Raw genomic sequence first — 16,536 nt, 5'->3', positions numbered from 1 at the left:
ACAAAGCTACAAATCATTATCGTAAGAACTAATTTTCCAGACATTTATGGGGATGCTATGAAAGCTAAATCACTTGTAGTGGAAGATATGAGTAAATACATTGGTGCTGAAACACATGCCTAGTAACCAAAAATAAATTGAAAAATACCCTCTCACAAAAAAAGACTCCCTCACAAAAATCCCCAAGAGAATCAAGGGTTTAAACACTAATCTAGAGCCATTCCAAAAGGAATATGGATTAAAAAGGGAATACTGGTCTTATTTTATGATGTGACATACTGTTCTTTGTTAAACTGAATACTAAAGAACTAGAAGCTGTGGTCTGTAAAAGGCATTGAGGACGAATGTATGGTTTAATGAGAGCATCATATGTTTACATAAGTTTAAACACGTTTAAGGCTCAAACATCCTTCTTCATCCAAAAAGAAAGACATTTACTCCGTAATCTCGGGATTTTATGTAACTTCTTTTTACTGTTTTATTCTTTCCTGGCGGAAGATGAGTTTTGAACCTCAAATGTTCTTTGCTAAGTATTTTGTTATTTTCTAAATGTGTTATATATATATATTGGTCAGTATTGATTGTTCTTTTATAGGTGTTTCGCAAAGAATAATCTAATCAAGATTTGAGTAGAGCTAAAAGTAGCACCAAAATAGCACACACATTACGCTGACTGAAGTTTCCTCTCATCGTACAGCACCCCATATCGTACTAAGAAAAACAGATTTGATAACCCCATTCTTCAAATATATCGATCGATTTAAATAACCTTCGAGTTGGCAAAACCTCTCAAACCTGGGACTTTGCATCTAAGCAAAAACTCTCCAGGACTTGGCAAGTTTCATGTTATGAGAGTACTTGTCAAGATGAAAATCATTTTGTTCTATCGATGTTTGAAGGACGGGTTTTAAGAATGTGTTTTACAGAGTACGGCAGTTAAGTTTTGATTGCTCTCACTTTTCCTCGATTCTGAGAGTCTCGAATTCGATCAGATTTCCAACTAAGAGCTATCTTTGTTATTTATTGAGAACGCTGTTAAATAATTCGTCTCAATATCTTATTGTGTCGTACTGAGTCCGTTGCTTAAAATTGAATTCTAAAATCAACTCAGTACTTTAAGTTAAAATAAAATATGTAGATATTTGAGGACAATAACTTTTGTTTTTAAAACTCTCAAATTCTAAAGTTATGACTTCAAACTCATTTTCTTTCATCTTGCTCATCGCAGCAAAATATCAAATTGACACTGCGTGTCTGAAATGATACAATTTCTTCAGCTTATCAAAAGTAGATCAATAAAAACAGTTCTTCAAAATAATAAATAATTAAATATGGCTGCGCAGTCTCTTGCCGTGAATGGGTGCGTCACTTCAAGTTTGTCGGTCTGTTTCTATTATCCAGTTAGTAATCTGCCTCCATAAATCTCTGTCTAGTGCAAGTGTTCTTAGCTTCAGAATGTCATCATGTGTGTTGAGGTGCTAAGGCAGTTGGATGTTTCCCTGTGTTGCTGAAATCAGTTCTTCGGTTGCTGTTTCCTCTTCAAACCTTGATCTTAAATCATGAAATCTAATAAAAGTTACAATAATGTTATAGTTTCGTTTACATTTCGCAGTCACGACTGAAGCAGGTTTCTGTTTAAATAAATAAATAAATAAATTCTCTTAGGGGAATTTATTTCTCCAGGGTCTGTTACAAGGGACGACTGGAATAACCCAGGCGTAAGCCGCAGTGCAGCGCTTCAAACTGAGCTAGGGCGAGGTGACTTGCTCAAGGCCACACAACGCAGCGGCGGTTGATCGAACTTAGTACCTTAGTAGGAAGCAAAGACCCTACCGCTGAGCCACGCTGTTTAATTAGACATTTGAATAACACCCACACAGACAAAAATAAAAACAAGAAAAGAGAAGGAAACGTGTTTATCAGTACTCCAAAATGTGTTTCATTCCATAAAATATTGGAATTTATTGGGAAAGTCACGAAATTGTGAAATATTTGGTTACAGGTCTTAGCTAATAAATAACAGAACTGAAACGTTGAGTTTAGATAGCCCGAAGCGTTCCGAACAGACAGACGGATTGAAGTGGATGATGAAAGCTGCTTAACATTCTTCCCCGCTAGGCGTACATGAAATGAAAAGAAAAAGAATGAAAACTACAAAATGATAAAGATGTAAACAGATGTGACAAAATAACATAATATTATGTGTTATAGTGGTAAATGATAACGTGTCCACTACCTTTTACTTGAAAATAAGTTTCCCCGAGTTCAAACACCAACACATGCGATTAGATGGTCTCTTTCAAGACACCAATATTTTTTTTCATGTCCAATGATGGGAATCTAGGGAACGCTTTTTATATTATGTCATCAGTAAAGCATTTAGTTTATGAAATATAACTGAAAAAATTATTATAGTCTCTGATCCGGTGTGTCTTTTTTACGAAACCCGCCGAAACCCGCCGAAACCCGCCGAAACCCGCCGAAACCCGCCGAAACCCGATGAAACCCGACGAATCCCGACAAAGTTATGGGAAGTAGGTGGCTGTGGGGAGTGAACCTAGAACTCAGGGAAGTGTACACCATTGGGGAGTGAACCTGGGACTGGGTTTCGGCGGGTTTCGTAAAAAAGAACCAGTGCTTTTTTACGAAACCCGCCGAAACCCGGCGAAACCCGGCGAAACCCGACAATATACAGCAAAGTTATGGGAAGTAGACAACTGTGGGGAGTGAACCCGAGACTCAGGGAAGTGTACACCAGTCGGGAGTGAACCTGAGACTAAGTTTATCGGCCGGTTTCGGCGGGTTTCGTAAAAAAGAATTAGTGCTTTATTACGAAACCCGCCGAAACCCGCCGAAACCCGACAATATCCGGCAAAGTTATGGGAGTTTGGCAACAGTGGGGGGTGATCCTGGGAGTCAGGGAATTGCACACCAGTGGGGAGTTAACCTGGGACTGTGTAAAAAGGATATCAGTGGGAAATAAACCTGGGACTAAAGGGAGATGGATACCATTGAAAGTTGAAGCCGGATATGGGAATTGAGTACCAGAGGAGAATGAACCTGACACTATAGAAGGTGGGGCGCAGTGGGGAGTGAACCTGGGATTCAGGGAATTGCACACCAGTGGGGAGTTAACCTGGGACTGTGTAAAAAGGATATCAGTGGGAAATAAACCTGGGACTAAAGGGAGATGGATACCATTGAAAGTTGAAGCCGGATATGGGAGTTGAGTACCAGAGGAGAATGAACCCGACACTATAGGAGATGGGCGCCAGTGTGGAGTGAACCTGGGACTCAGGGAAGTGCACACCAATTGGGAGTTAACCTTGGACTGTGGGAGATGGATAACTGTGGGTATCCGAGCCGAACTATAGGAGTTGGGTGCCAGAGGAGAATGAACCTGACACTATAGAAGGTGGGCGCCAGTGGGGAGTGAACCTGGGATTCAGGGAATTGCACACCAGTGGGGATTTAACCTGGGAATATGTAAAAAGGATATCAGTGGGAAATAAACCTGGGACTAAAGGGAGATGGATACCATTAAAATTTGAAGCTTGGTATGAGAGTTTGGTACCAGAGGAGAATGAACCTGACACTAAAGGAGGTGGGCGCCAGTGGGGAGTGAACCTGGGACTATGTAAACAGGATATCAGTGGGAAATAAACCTGTGACTAAAGGGAGATGAATACCATTGAAAGTTGAAGCCGGATATGAGAGCTTGGTACCAGAGGAGAATGAACCTGACAAAAAAAGGGGGTGGCGCCAGTGGGGAGTGAACCTGGGACTATGTAAACAGGATATCAGTGGGAAATAAACCTTGGACTAAAGGGACATGGATACCATTGAAAGTTGAAACCGGATATGAAAGTTTGGTACCAAGGAGAATGAACCTGACACTATAGGGGTGGGCGCCAGTGGGGAGTGAACCTGGGACTATGTAAACAGGATATCAGTGGAAATAAACCTTGGACTAAAGGGACATGGATACCATTGAAAGTTGAAACCGGATATGAAAGTTTGGTACCAGAGGAGAATGAACCTGACACTATAGGGGGTGGGCGCCAGTGGGGAGTGAACCTGGGACTATGTAAAAAGGATATCAGTAGGAAATAAATCTGGGACTAAAGGGAGGTGGATACCATTGGGAGTTAAAGCCGGATTTGGGAGTTGGGTACCAGAGGAGAGATAAACCTGACACTATAGGAGGTGGGCGCCAGTGGGGAGTGAACCTGGGACTATGTAAAAAGGATATCAGTGGGAAATAAACCAGGGACTAAAGGGAGATGAATACCATTGAAAGTTGAAGCCGGATATGAGAGTTTGGTACCAGAGGAGAATGAACCTGACACTATAGGAGGTGGACGGCAGTGGGGAGTGAACCTGGACTATGTAAAAAGGATATGAGTGAGAAATAAACCTGGGACTAAAGGGAGATGAATACCATTGAAAGTTGAAGCCGGATATGAGAGTTTGGTACCAGAGGAGAATGAACCTGACAAAAAGGGGGTGGGCGCCAGTGGGGAGTGAACCTGGGACTATGTAAAAAGGATATGAGTGAGAAATAAACCAGGGACTAAAGGGAGATGAATACCATTGAAAGTTGAAGCCGGATATGAGAGTTTGGTACCAGAGGAGAATGAACCTGACACTATAGGAGGTGGACGGCAGTGGGGAGTGAACCTGGGACTATGTAAAAAGGATATGAGTGAGAAATAAACCTGGGACTAAAGGGAGATGAATACCATTGAAAGTTGAAGCCGGATATGAGAGTTTGGTACCAGAGGAGAATGAACCTGACAAAAAAGGGGGTGGGCGCCAGTGGGGAGTGAACCTGGGACTATGTAAAAAGGATATGAGTGAGAAATAAACCTGGGACTAAAGGGAGATGAATACCATTGAAAGTTGAAGCCGGATATGAGAGTTTGGTACCAGAGGAGAATGAACCTGACACTATAGGAGGTGGGCGCCAGTGGGGAGTGAACCTGGGACTATGTAAAAAGGATATCAGTGAGAAATAAACCTGGGACTAAAGGGAGATGAATACCATTGAATGTTGAAGCCGGATATGAGAGTTTGGTACCAGAGGAGATTGAACCTGACACTATAGGAGGTGGGCGCCAGTGGGGAGTGAACCTGGGACTATGTAAACAGGATATCAGTGGGAAATAAACCTCGGACTAAAGGGAGATGTATTCCATTGAAAGTTGAAGCCGGATATAAAAGCTTGGTACCAGAGGAGAATGAACCTGACACAAAAGGGGGTGGGCGCCAGTGGGGAGTGAACCTGGGACTCAGGGAATTGCACACCAGTGGGAGTTAACCTGGGAATATGTATAAAGGATATCAGTAGGAAATATATCAGGGACTAAAGGGAGATGTATACCATTGGGAGTTGAAGCCGGATTTATTTCCCACTGATATTCTTTTTTAGATATTCACAGGTTAACTCCCCACTGGGGTGCAATTCCCTTACTCCCAGGTTCACTCCCCACTGGCGCCCACCTATTATAGTGTCAGGTTCATTCTCCTCTGGTACCCAACTCCTATAGTTCGGCTCGGATACCCACAGTTATCCATCTCCCACAGTCCCAGGTTAACTCCAAATTGGTGTGCACTTCCCTGAGTCCCAGGTTCACTCCCCTCTGGCGCCCACCCCCTTTTGTGTCAGGTTCATTCTCCTCTGGTACCAAGCTTTCATATCCGGCTTCAACTTTCAATGGTATCCATCTCCCTTTAGTCCGAGGTTTATTTCCCACTGATATCCTGTTTACATAGTCCCAGGTTCACTCCCCACTGGCGCCCACCTCCTATAGTGTCAGGTTCATTCTCCTCTGGTACCAAACTCTCATATCCGGCTTCAACATTCAATGGTATTCATCTCCCTTTAGTCCCAGGTTTATTTCTCACTGATATCCTTTTTACATAGTCCCAGGTTCACTCCCCACTGGCGCCCACCTCCTATAGTGTCAGGTTCATTCTCCTCTGGTACCAAACTCTCATATCAGGCTTCAACTTTCAATGGTATTCATCTCCCTTTAGTCCCAGGTTTATTTCTCACTCATATCCTTTTTACATAGTCCCAGGTTCACTCCCCACTGCCGTCCACCTCCTATAGTGTCAGGTTCATTCTCCTCTGGTACCAAACTCTCATATCCGGCTTCAACTTTCAATGGTATTCATCTCCCTTTAGTCCCAGGTTTATTTCCCACTGATATCCTTTTTACATATTCCCAGGTTAAATCCCCACTGGTGTGCAATTCCCTGAATCCCAGGTTCACTCCCCACTGGCGCCCACCTTCTATAGTGTCAGGTTCATTCTCCTCTGGCACCCAACTCCTATAGTTCGGCTCGGATACCCACAGTTATCCATCTCCCACAGTCCAAGGTTAACTCCCAATTGGTGTGCACTTCCCTGAGTCCCAGGTTCACTCCACACTGGCGCCCATCTCCTATAGTGTCGGGTTCATTCTCCTCTGGTACTCAACTCCCATATCCGGCTTCAACTTTCAATGGTATCCATCTCCCTTTAGTCCCAGGTTTATTTCCCACTGATATCCTTTTTACACAGTCCCAGGTTAACTCCCCACTGGTGTGCAATTCCCTGAATCCCAGGTTCACTCCCCACTGGCGCCCACCTTCTATAGTGTCAGGTTCATTCTCCTCTGGTACTCAATTCCCATATCCGGCTTCAACTTTCAATGGTATCCATCTCCCTTTAGTCCCAGGTTTATTTCCCACTGATATCCTTTTTACACAGTCCCAGGTTAACTCCCCACTGGTGTGCAATTCCCTGACTCCCAGGATCACCCCCCACTGTTGCCAAACTCCCATAACTTTGCCGGATATTGTCGGGTTTCGGCGGGTTTCGGCGGGTTTCGTAATAAAGCACTAATTCTTTTTTACGAAACCCGCCGAAACCGGCCGATAAACTTAGTCTCAGGTTCACTCCCGACTGGTGTACACTTCCCTGAGTCTCGGGTTCACTCCCCACAGTTGTCTACTTCCCATAACTTAGCTGTATATTGTCGGGTTTCGCCGGGTTTCGGCGGGTTTCGTAAAAAAGCACTGGTTCTTTTTTACGAAACCCGCCGAAACCCAGTCCCAGGTTCACTCCCCAATGGTGTACACTTCCCTGAGTTCTAGGTTCACTCCCCACAGCCACCTACTTCCCATAACTTTGTCGGGATTCGTCGGGTTTCATCGGGTTTCGGCGGGTTTCGGCGGGTTTCGGCGGGTTTCGGCGGGTTTCGGCGGGTTTCGGCGGGTTTCGTAAAAAAGACACACCCCTCTGATCTATACTCCCGGTTGTTTTTTTTTTTTTAAAGAACACGCTATGTGCTATTTGGTTAACATTGCATATGCTGTGTTTTTTAAAACAATGGCTGTAGGTAACAGTTGTACTATGTTTTCTTGCGTTGACGAGTTAGGGTTAACCAATACAGGAGACTGACTCCGACGACCCGGCACTACCGTCCTCTGCCGTTTTCCGGATAAAGACGTCGGGCACGGACAAAATACTAAGAATAAAGAGAAGAGCCACTAGACCTACCCATACCAAGATTCCGACGTCCTCTGCCGTTTTTTTTTCGAGCTTGGTATGGGTAGGTGTAGCAGCTCTTCTCTTTTATTCTTAATATGTTGTCCGTGCCCGATGTCTTTATCCGGAAGACGGCAGAAGACGGCAGTTTCCGGTGTGGTTTAGCCCTTAATATTCAGATAATCGATCTGGTTTTTACGTGAGGTATCGCTATTTTAATTAATTTTGTTGTTGACTTTAGAGGGATTTGAGCCCAAAACGTTATTTGTATTCTTTTCTTTTTTGAAGCTGTTTTTCTTCTTTTTTTTTTTTGTTCAATACTTTTTATCGTCCACAAACTCTAGCAACTTAGTACTCATTATTCACATAGTAAGCCGATCAGTATTTGTTATTTTAGCTCAAATAAAGCTAAATTTGAATGTATAATTTGTAAGAATCAGTAATGCCATACATTGGAAGATTGTCATTGTTCTATGTCAGTATGAATGTTTGCTCTTGTGTTTGTATTGAGTTTGGAAAAGAGTAACGGATAAATTATTTTAGAGAGAGAGAGAGAGAGAGAGAGAGAGAGAGAGAGAGAGAGAGAGAGAGAGAGAGAGAGTTCATAGTCACAAGCATATTTTATGGGGCATATTTTATGATTGTGATTTCCGCGCACTATCCATATTTACACCTATTGCTTTCAAGTTCGTCGGATGAGTGAGTCAACTACTGTCCAATTTATAACTGTTATGAGATAAGATTTAGTTAACCAGTTAATTATCGTACTCTGGAAAAACGCATATTATTTAAAATTTGGCCAGAAAACTCGCCCTTTAAATATCGATCCATTAAATGACCCTCATCTTGGCAAAAACTCTGAAACCCTGAGAGGTCCCGGGTTTGAGAGTTTTTGCCAAGATGAGGGTTATTTAAATAGGTCGATATTTGAAGGTCGAGTTTTCTGGCCAAAGTTTAAAATACTTGTCTTTCCATAGTACGACAGTAAACCAGTTGATTACAGCCCATGTGCCATGGCGTACGGTTTATAATCATGCAACATTTCGTCATCGCCTGAACTAGCTTTACCTGAGACATTTGCAAAGGGTTGATGTAGGCCTGGTGTGAAATTCCTAGGCTGACACAGATTCATGTGTTAACAAGAAAAGTATGATATAAGAATTAAGAATGTGAGCAAATTATGCCTAATATTATAGGCTCTGTATGTCTCAACTTCTCAAGGAGAGAGAGAGAGACAGAGAGAGAGAGAGAGAGAGAGAGAGAGAGAGAGAGAGAGTAAAGAAATTTGAAGAAAAAAAGAAACGCACGTTAAGATTCGCTTCCGATAATATTCTTTGAGCGTTTAAAGAAAAAGAATATAGGGCTATACCATTTAACGTGCTCAAATCGCCTTTCAAAGGGTCCCTGGCTAACAGCAACACGAAACTTGTAGGACGCGAGACCTGACGATATTACAATTTATTTTCCGACAGAGACGACGCTGTTAATGGTCAGGCACTCATTTTTCACCCGAGTACGGTGAGAGAATGTGAATACAGAATCTTTTTCAAGGACTTAACCATGCGCCGCTTAAAGCGGGGTTCAAAATTAGGTTCTTGCGATACGAAGGCGAGTGTCCTAATACAAGACCACATATATCACATATTATCTTATAACTTTTGCTGGAATAAAATTAATAAAATCAGCTGTACACACAATATCGGACCAAACAGCCCTAAATAGTTTAAGGATGATTTCGAATCACCTCTTTTCCTTCATCAATACGACTAGCATTTAACACTCACATCTGACATCGATTCATTAAACTCTACATTGTTTATAAAAGCGATAAACAAATATGAATAAAACAGCTTTAAAAAGAAGAACAAAGTCCCAAACACGGAACGTTTCGGGCACTGAACGCAAGGGGAGTAAGTTGTACTATAGTCATTTTAGTGATTGACATATTCTCTATTAATGCAACCATCTGGAAAGTAAAATATTGGTTTGATATGATAACGATATGATGACATTGAAGCTTTTGAAATGTGGTGCTTGAGAAGGATGCAGAGAATATCGTATACTGCACACAAAACGAACGAAGAAGTGCTAAAACAAACATACCAACAAAGAAACGAATGCCCTTAATAGCGATCGACAACTATCCTTTTTCGGACACATAGTAAGGAAAGATAAGAATGAATACCTGGCAAGTTGTGGAAAAATACCTGGTAAACGCGCCCGGGGAGACAAAGAAAAACACTCATAGACCAACTGAAGGCTTCACCAACCTAACAATCCAAGAGCTGTTTGAAAAGCAAGAGACAGGGAGGATGGAAAGAGATAATTCATGCAGTATCCGAAGCCTGGACCAGCATGGAACCTAGAAGAAGAAGAGGATGATAACGTATTCAAGATAATCATATAAAGCCTTTTGTTAGAAACCACATGGTATAAGTGTGATAAGGATAGAATATATGATGGCAGGTAACCACGTCAACATGATTCGTTCTTGTGAATGAGAGTAAGAGTCAGACTTTGAACCAAATCTGATTTTGATTGGAAATTATCCTGTGTCTTCTGATGATCCTTATATTGATAAAATGACTAATGGCCAACCTCCTTAGGATTCGTCGTGATCAGAAAGATTAACGTATCGCAGTTTATCTTACAATCATGTCTAAACTTAGGAAGTTGTATTTATCTCTATGTAAACAAAGAAATTTAAATATATTTTTCAATCATCAGAACAACCTGTTTGAGTGTTCATGAATGGCTATATGATTTTTTTCTGGACATTCAAACAACTGATTGAGTTTTTGAAGTATTCTAAGGCTGAAGTAAAATTGTTGTGAATTGCATATTATTGTTAAAGTTCATCTATATAAATATTTTGAAAATCAGCTTCTTATCCTCTAAAACGACCATTACCAATTTTTACACGGCTTTTGCTATTGATACGTAGCTTCGGTATATTTATTCGTTTTATGAAACTTTGTGGTGATTTTATTTTTTCCCCGGACATTCAAACGAAACTGATTGAGGTTGTAGAGTACTCTCTGACTAAGGATAAATAGCAATGTGAAATTGAATGTAGGCTTCAATTTAATAAACGAAAACAGATAATGTGGACTAATATCTGGCTAAGGTAAGATTAATCGGTTACATTGGTGATTTCCATACTATTGCTAGTGTTTATCTATATAAATATTTGGGAAATCAGCTTTTCTTTAACTCTTTAACCGACGATTACCAATTTTTGCTTGGCTTTTGATATTGTTTTATGAAACTTCGTGGTCATTTTATTATTTTTCCTACATTCAAACGATTTACCAGCTGAGGCAATTGATAAAGTAGATGATCTTGAGGTCAAATTGTCTTTAAAATATCATATAAACTTTAATCTGAGTCAACAAAGTGTTTTGAAGTTATAGACAAAATAGAATAAATAAATTATATATGTTTTTAGAATGTCGAATCGTTCCCAATGCAGCCTTTCTCAAGGTCGCGTCCTGTTTGGGAATTCGTTCTGATTTGAGTACAAGGGTACACGGATCCTTTGATCCCCCTCCTCCCCCCCCTCACACACACACACACACACACACACACACACACACACATCTTGTCTCGATCTATTTCACCAACATAAAAAAGAGCAAATCTTGTCAATGTGACAAATGTCTACGGAAAGGGAATTTGAGTAAGAAATAAACAGAATCTGGTGCAAGACATGTTTAATTGTGTAAAGTAGGGCACTCGTTAGAGTACATTGCCTGGTAAATAAAAGGGAAAAAAGTTAAAGAAAAAATAATAGTTCTAAAATAACAACCACCCAGCGTTCTTTGGATTGATTACTCACAATAGCAAGCAGAATACTGGAGTTAAGTTATCCCTATTGGGGGTGGGGGGGGGGGTGGGTTATTATGTTAACAGAGGATCCACCTCTCGTTCAAAGGAACCTGTTTGAATCCCGGATATCCCCCCCCCCCCTCTCTGTTCGTTAACCTGATTGTGAAACTAGGTCTGGTAGAACTGATGGAACACTGCATTATAGAACACTAGCGATTGGTCTAACGGGTAGAAAGAATTGTTGATTTTTGGTAAACGCAAAAGAACAAGGGATAAACTCAGACCGGATTTTAAGGGTCTATAGAGATAAATAATTGCTTGTTATTATGTTATTTCCGTATCTATATTTGCCAGGCTTTCATGACATTCAGTGATTCATTTTTTAACCCTTAAAAACAGAGTGTTTTGAGCAATGTGCACTTAACGTACTCAAAGCTTTACAAGGGGTCTTAGTCATTAGCAACACTGAACACGCAGAATTGGACATTGGGCCTGTTACGCGATATTACATTTTTCCCCCGACAGAGTCAACGCTGTTAATGTTAACGGTCAGGTATTAATTTCGCACCCGAGTTCAGCTTAATCAGAAATAACGGATAATCATTTAAACATTATTTTTTTTGCAAAGGACGTTCACAGTTCATTATTTCTTCGTCTACAGGGAAATCCTATAAAAAGCTAACGCACACACTGGAATTATCGTTGATCATCACATTGGACGGCGGACGATGTCCTTTTTGATCTGAAGTCGTAAGTATTGATAGCGATGGTTGTGGTAATAGTGGTATTGGTAGTAGTATTAGTCGTATGTACAGTACGCCTATGTGGTCTTGTGGTATGACAATCGTTTTCGGATCGGAAGGTTCTGGGTTCGAGCCTCGCCCAGCGCATAGTTGAGTCCTTGGAAAAGGCTCTTTACTCACATTCTCTCACCAGACTCAGGTGTAATATGAGTACATGGCCGATAAGAGCGTTGTCTCTGTTCGAAAATTTGTAATATCGCCAAGCAGGCGTCATGTCACGTCCTACATGTTAAATGTTCCTGTTGGTCAGGACCCTTTGTAAATCGCTTTGAACACACTTAGTGGATATTGCTCTATATAAAAGCTCAAGTTTATTTATTAATTTTTTTACTGCCAGAGCTGCCGTCCTCTGAAAAAAAAAACCACATTAAAAAATTGTCCAGGAATCTCGTCGTGCAAACATCGATCAATTAATATGACTCTCGTCTTGACAAAAACTCTAAAACCTGTGACTTCAAACATGTCTTCTACCACTTGAAGGAAATCCCAGCTTGGAGGCATTTTTTTTTTGACAAGATCAGTTATTTTAATCGATCGATATTTAAAAGAAGAGTTTTCTGGTCAAAAATGTTAAAATGTGGGTTTTTTTAGCGTACCTGCGGCAAATTAGTTAAGAGAGAACCTATCAGAACAACAATTGAAAGGTGGAATTGAAGTGTTTCAAATTTACTACTACTACGAATACACCCCTCCTCCTCCTCATATTACTTTTACTACCACTACTACTACTACTACTACTACTACTACTACTACTACTACTACTACTACTACTACTACTACTACTACTACTACTACTACTACTACTACTAATGCTACGAATACACCCCTCCTACTCCTCATCCTCATATTACTACCACCACTACTGCTACTACTACTACTTCTACTACTACTACTGCTACTACTACTACTACTACTACTACTACTACTACTACTACTACTACTACTACTATTATTATTATTATTATCACCACCATCACTATCACTATCGTATATTGCTATCATTATTCATCTCTGTTATGATTTTCAAAACAATTATCACTTTCCTCCTTTTCAATATTGCCCCTATTCCCATAATATATATATATATATATATATATATATATATATATATATATATATATATATATCCAATCGTATATCAGTGACATATATAACACCAATGCTCAGGAAACTAATTCCTCGGTGAATGGGAGCGCTGGGATTTGACTTAAACTCAAATGTGATAGAAATGGCTTCCGCCGCGTGCCAAACCACCAATAAAAACACCACATCAAAGACACATCGCGTCCATAACAACCACTCCTAAGTGTCCATTCAAGAAACGCAGAATGTGGGTTTTTATTGTGGGTAAATAACATTGGCGGACTAATGTATCAGAATATTTCTTAAATCCATGAAAACTATTTTTTTGTTCTAACATGAGAGTTTTAACAGGCGTCATGATATGATAATTGATATTCGTGTTTTATCATAATTTAATAGACAGATTCTTCTACAAGTATGTGTATAGTTGGGAAATTAGGAGCGAGGGTGAATGTGGTGTGGTGTTTAAAACTGGTGAGTTGTGAGTTGATGTAGAACTTGTTTTTTATGTACTATAGAGATTCAGAAAGCCATTCAGAGAGAGAGAGAGAGAGAGAGAGAGAGAGAGAGAGAGAGAGAGAGGGAGAGAGAGAGAGAGAGAGAGAGAGAGAGAGATGACGTATATAGATATATAATATTATGTATAGATAAATAGATAAATCGATAGATATGTAGATCAGATGGAGAGATACGCATAGATAGATAGATAGATGGGTGGATGGATAGATAAATAGATAGATATATGGATAGAGGATATATATATAATATATATATATATATATATATATATATATATATATATATATATAATAAAAGCAAAAACCATGAAATAATAGTGCTCAACTTTTTGATAAAAGGAGCTATTTATAAACATTTTAAGTATAATTATTATTACTCCTAGAGATCTGTTTCTTGTCACTGAGACAATCAACACTTCCAGTAGATTGTCCCAGTGACAAGAAACAGATCTGTCGGAGTAATAATAATTATACTTAAAATGTTTATATATATATATATATATATATATATATATATATATATATATATATATATATATATATAATATATATTTATGAGTGTTGGTGGGTACTTGTAGGTACGAAAGTGCTCGATAATGGTGGTTAGAGCTAATAAATAATGCAAATTTTCACTCACCTTTTTGTGGCCGAGACGACTCGTTTCTGTGTTTTTTTTTGTTGTTTTTTGTTGTTTTTTTTTGTGTGTGTTTTTTTTAGACTGAAGAAGTGTAAAAAACACAGAAACGAGTCGTCTCGGCCACAAAAATGTGAGTGAAAATTTGCATTATATATATATATATATATATATATATAATATATATATATATATATATATTATATATATATATAAACACATTTTAAAACAAAAAAATGTGTTTTCATTCATTTTATAGTCTATGCTCTAAATAAAGCACTCTCGTTTCTACAAGTACATACCAACACTCATATATATTATAGGTGCAGAGCCTCCGGGAGATGTTAACAATTTTCCCCACACCTCATTTTTGAAGAACGACATTGGAGTCGGGTAGCAGTGGATATTTGATACTTCCCAAGCGCGTGTCTGAAATGAATTAGCCTATTCATTGCAATTTCAGTATATAGTCTATGTCAATACTGAAATGAATCATTTAATATTTCACAAGTTGCATTAAAACTATTTAATTTTTTTTTACATTATTTCCTTGTAGTTTTTATTTCAAACATCTTTGATTATAATTTATTACTTCTACGCCACTTGTCGGTGGTGTTCAAAAAAGTATCAACACCCGTTGATATGAAACTGAGATTGGTTTAATTTGAATTCAGTAATTTATTTTTATAAATTCTGAAGATTTCTAAAATAATTGCGTTTAAAGAATAACGTTGTTGGCTTTAATTTTTATGAAAAAATTTTTTACACTATTTATTTGGAAAGGGGGGGGGGGCATGATAAAACTTGATTGTATGACAGTGACATACAGAACTAATAACAACTTTCACCATCATATTTATAAAATCATAAAAGATAAATTATAATTTATTAATTATTTTCTCGCCACCTTTCATAATCAAAATATCATGAAACTTTTTCGTACTTTGCGTAGTTTGTGCGTGAGATTTAATAGTCTCTTGCATCTGAGATAGTCTTTATTAACTGCGTAGCAAACTTATCTTAACTTATCTCATCCTACGGGGATATCGATAGCTTAGTTGATAAAGCACTTTCCTCACAAGCAAAGACACCTAAATTGATCTATGGTAAAGTCGATATTTTTTTCTGATCCCCTCTCCCCAACCACACAGCAGTGATTGGGTAGCCGGGAACTTTATATATGGACGGAAGTATCCTAAAGAAATTAAGCAAATGCTATTGTCCTTTTCATGCAATCGAAACCGGAATAAACTCAAGCTCCATGGGCCTAATAATCTGAAGGACTCCTTTTTTTTTCAATTTCACCTTACAATTTCTTTGACAAATCAGTAAATCGGGAATGCCTTCTCTTGGGCCACAGAAAATCATAAAACTCTGCAAAAGTTATTAAATAAACGTATTCATGTCGAACCCCCCCCCCCCTCCCCCAATAAAACACTACTTTCTTCCCCCTCCCCCCCCCCCCCCCCCGCCCCTCCCCTCTCCCCCTCCAATCCAATAAAATGACGTGAAGCGACAACCAACTGACATTTATTGGAAACAAAAATCCACTGTCAGCCTCTCACCTTTAGATTGAAGTGATCGTAAATCTAGAACATCTCACGTAATAACCAAAATAAACAGTTGAACGACATCGTAAACTTTCCGTCAGCCTCCTTCCTTTCGCCAATGTTTATAAAACATGTTATGCTCATCTGTAAACAAATAACGACTCGATTGCTCCTCCTTTCGTGAGCGTAGACGCATAACGTTCCCCGACCCTAATCCATATATAATCTGGTTTCCTGAAATACATCTACTTGTGGGTAGGTACTCTTGTTCCAAGGTATTGATGCATAGCTAAAATAATAATGAGATTATTTTTTTAAATTACGTTTTTTATGGCCTTCCGCCACGACATCATAAGGTATCGTCGCATAAGCATTTCACGAAGGAATATAGATAATTCATCAAACAAGATGTCTGATGTAAACAGGAATCACCCATTTTGTCCAAGTGAGCGAATAGGATTCAATAGTCTGATGTCACGTCCGCCCAGCAACGAGCAGCTTGGTTCTAAACAAAGAAAATATGTACTTTTTACTCTTCATGCTGGCTAGAACTTTATCACATGTCATGTGATCAGAATGTATA

The 16,536-nt window shown here is 39.3% G+C and overlaps 1 protein-coding gene across 1 annotated transcript in view; it reads left to right on the top strand.

Moving 5' to 3' along the window:
* Positions 1-16,536, top strand: part of LOC144971927 (QRFP-like peptide receptor) — a 253,300-nt gene that overhangs the window by 32,149 nt on the left and 204,615 nt on the right. The window contains exon 2 of the mRNA XM_078913005.1: positions 12,027-12,115. The gene's annotated coding sequence lies outside the window, so the exon portion shown is untranslated. The remainder of the gene's footprint in view (positions 1-12,026; positions 12,116-16,536) is intronic.

Source organism: Berghia stephanieae, chromosome 1 (assembly GCF_034508935.2).
Source record: "Berghia stephanieae isolate SIO BIC M18660-M18661 chromosome 1, UCSD_Bste_1.3, whole genome shotgun sequence".
NCBI classification, from domain to species: Eukaryota; Metazoa; Mollusca; class Gastropoda; order Nudibranchia; family Aeolidiidae; genus Berghia; species Berghia stephanieae.
Note: the sequence above shows the minus strand (reverse complement) of the source record. Positions and strands in the feature narration are given on the sequence as shown.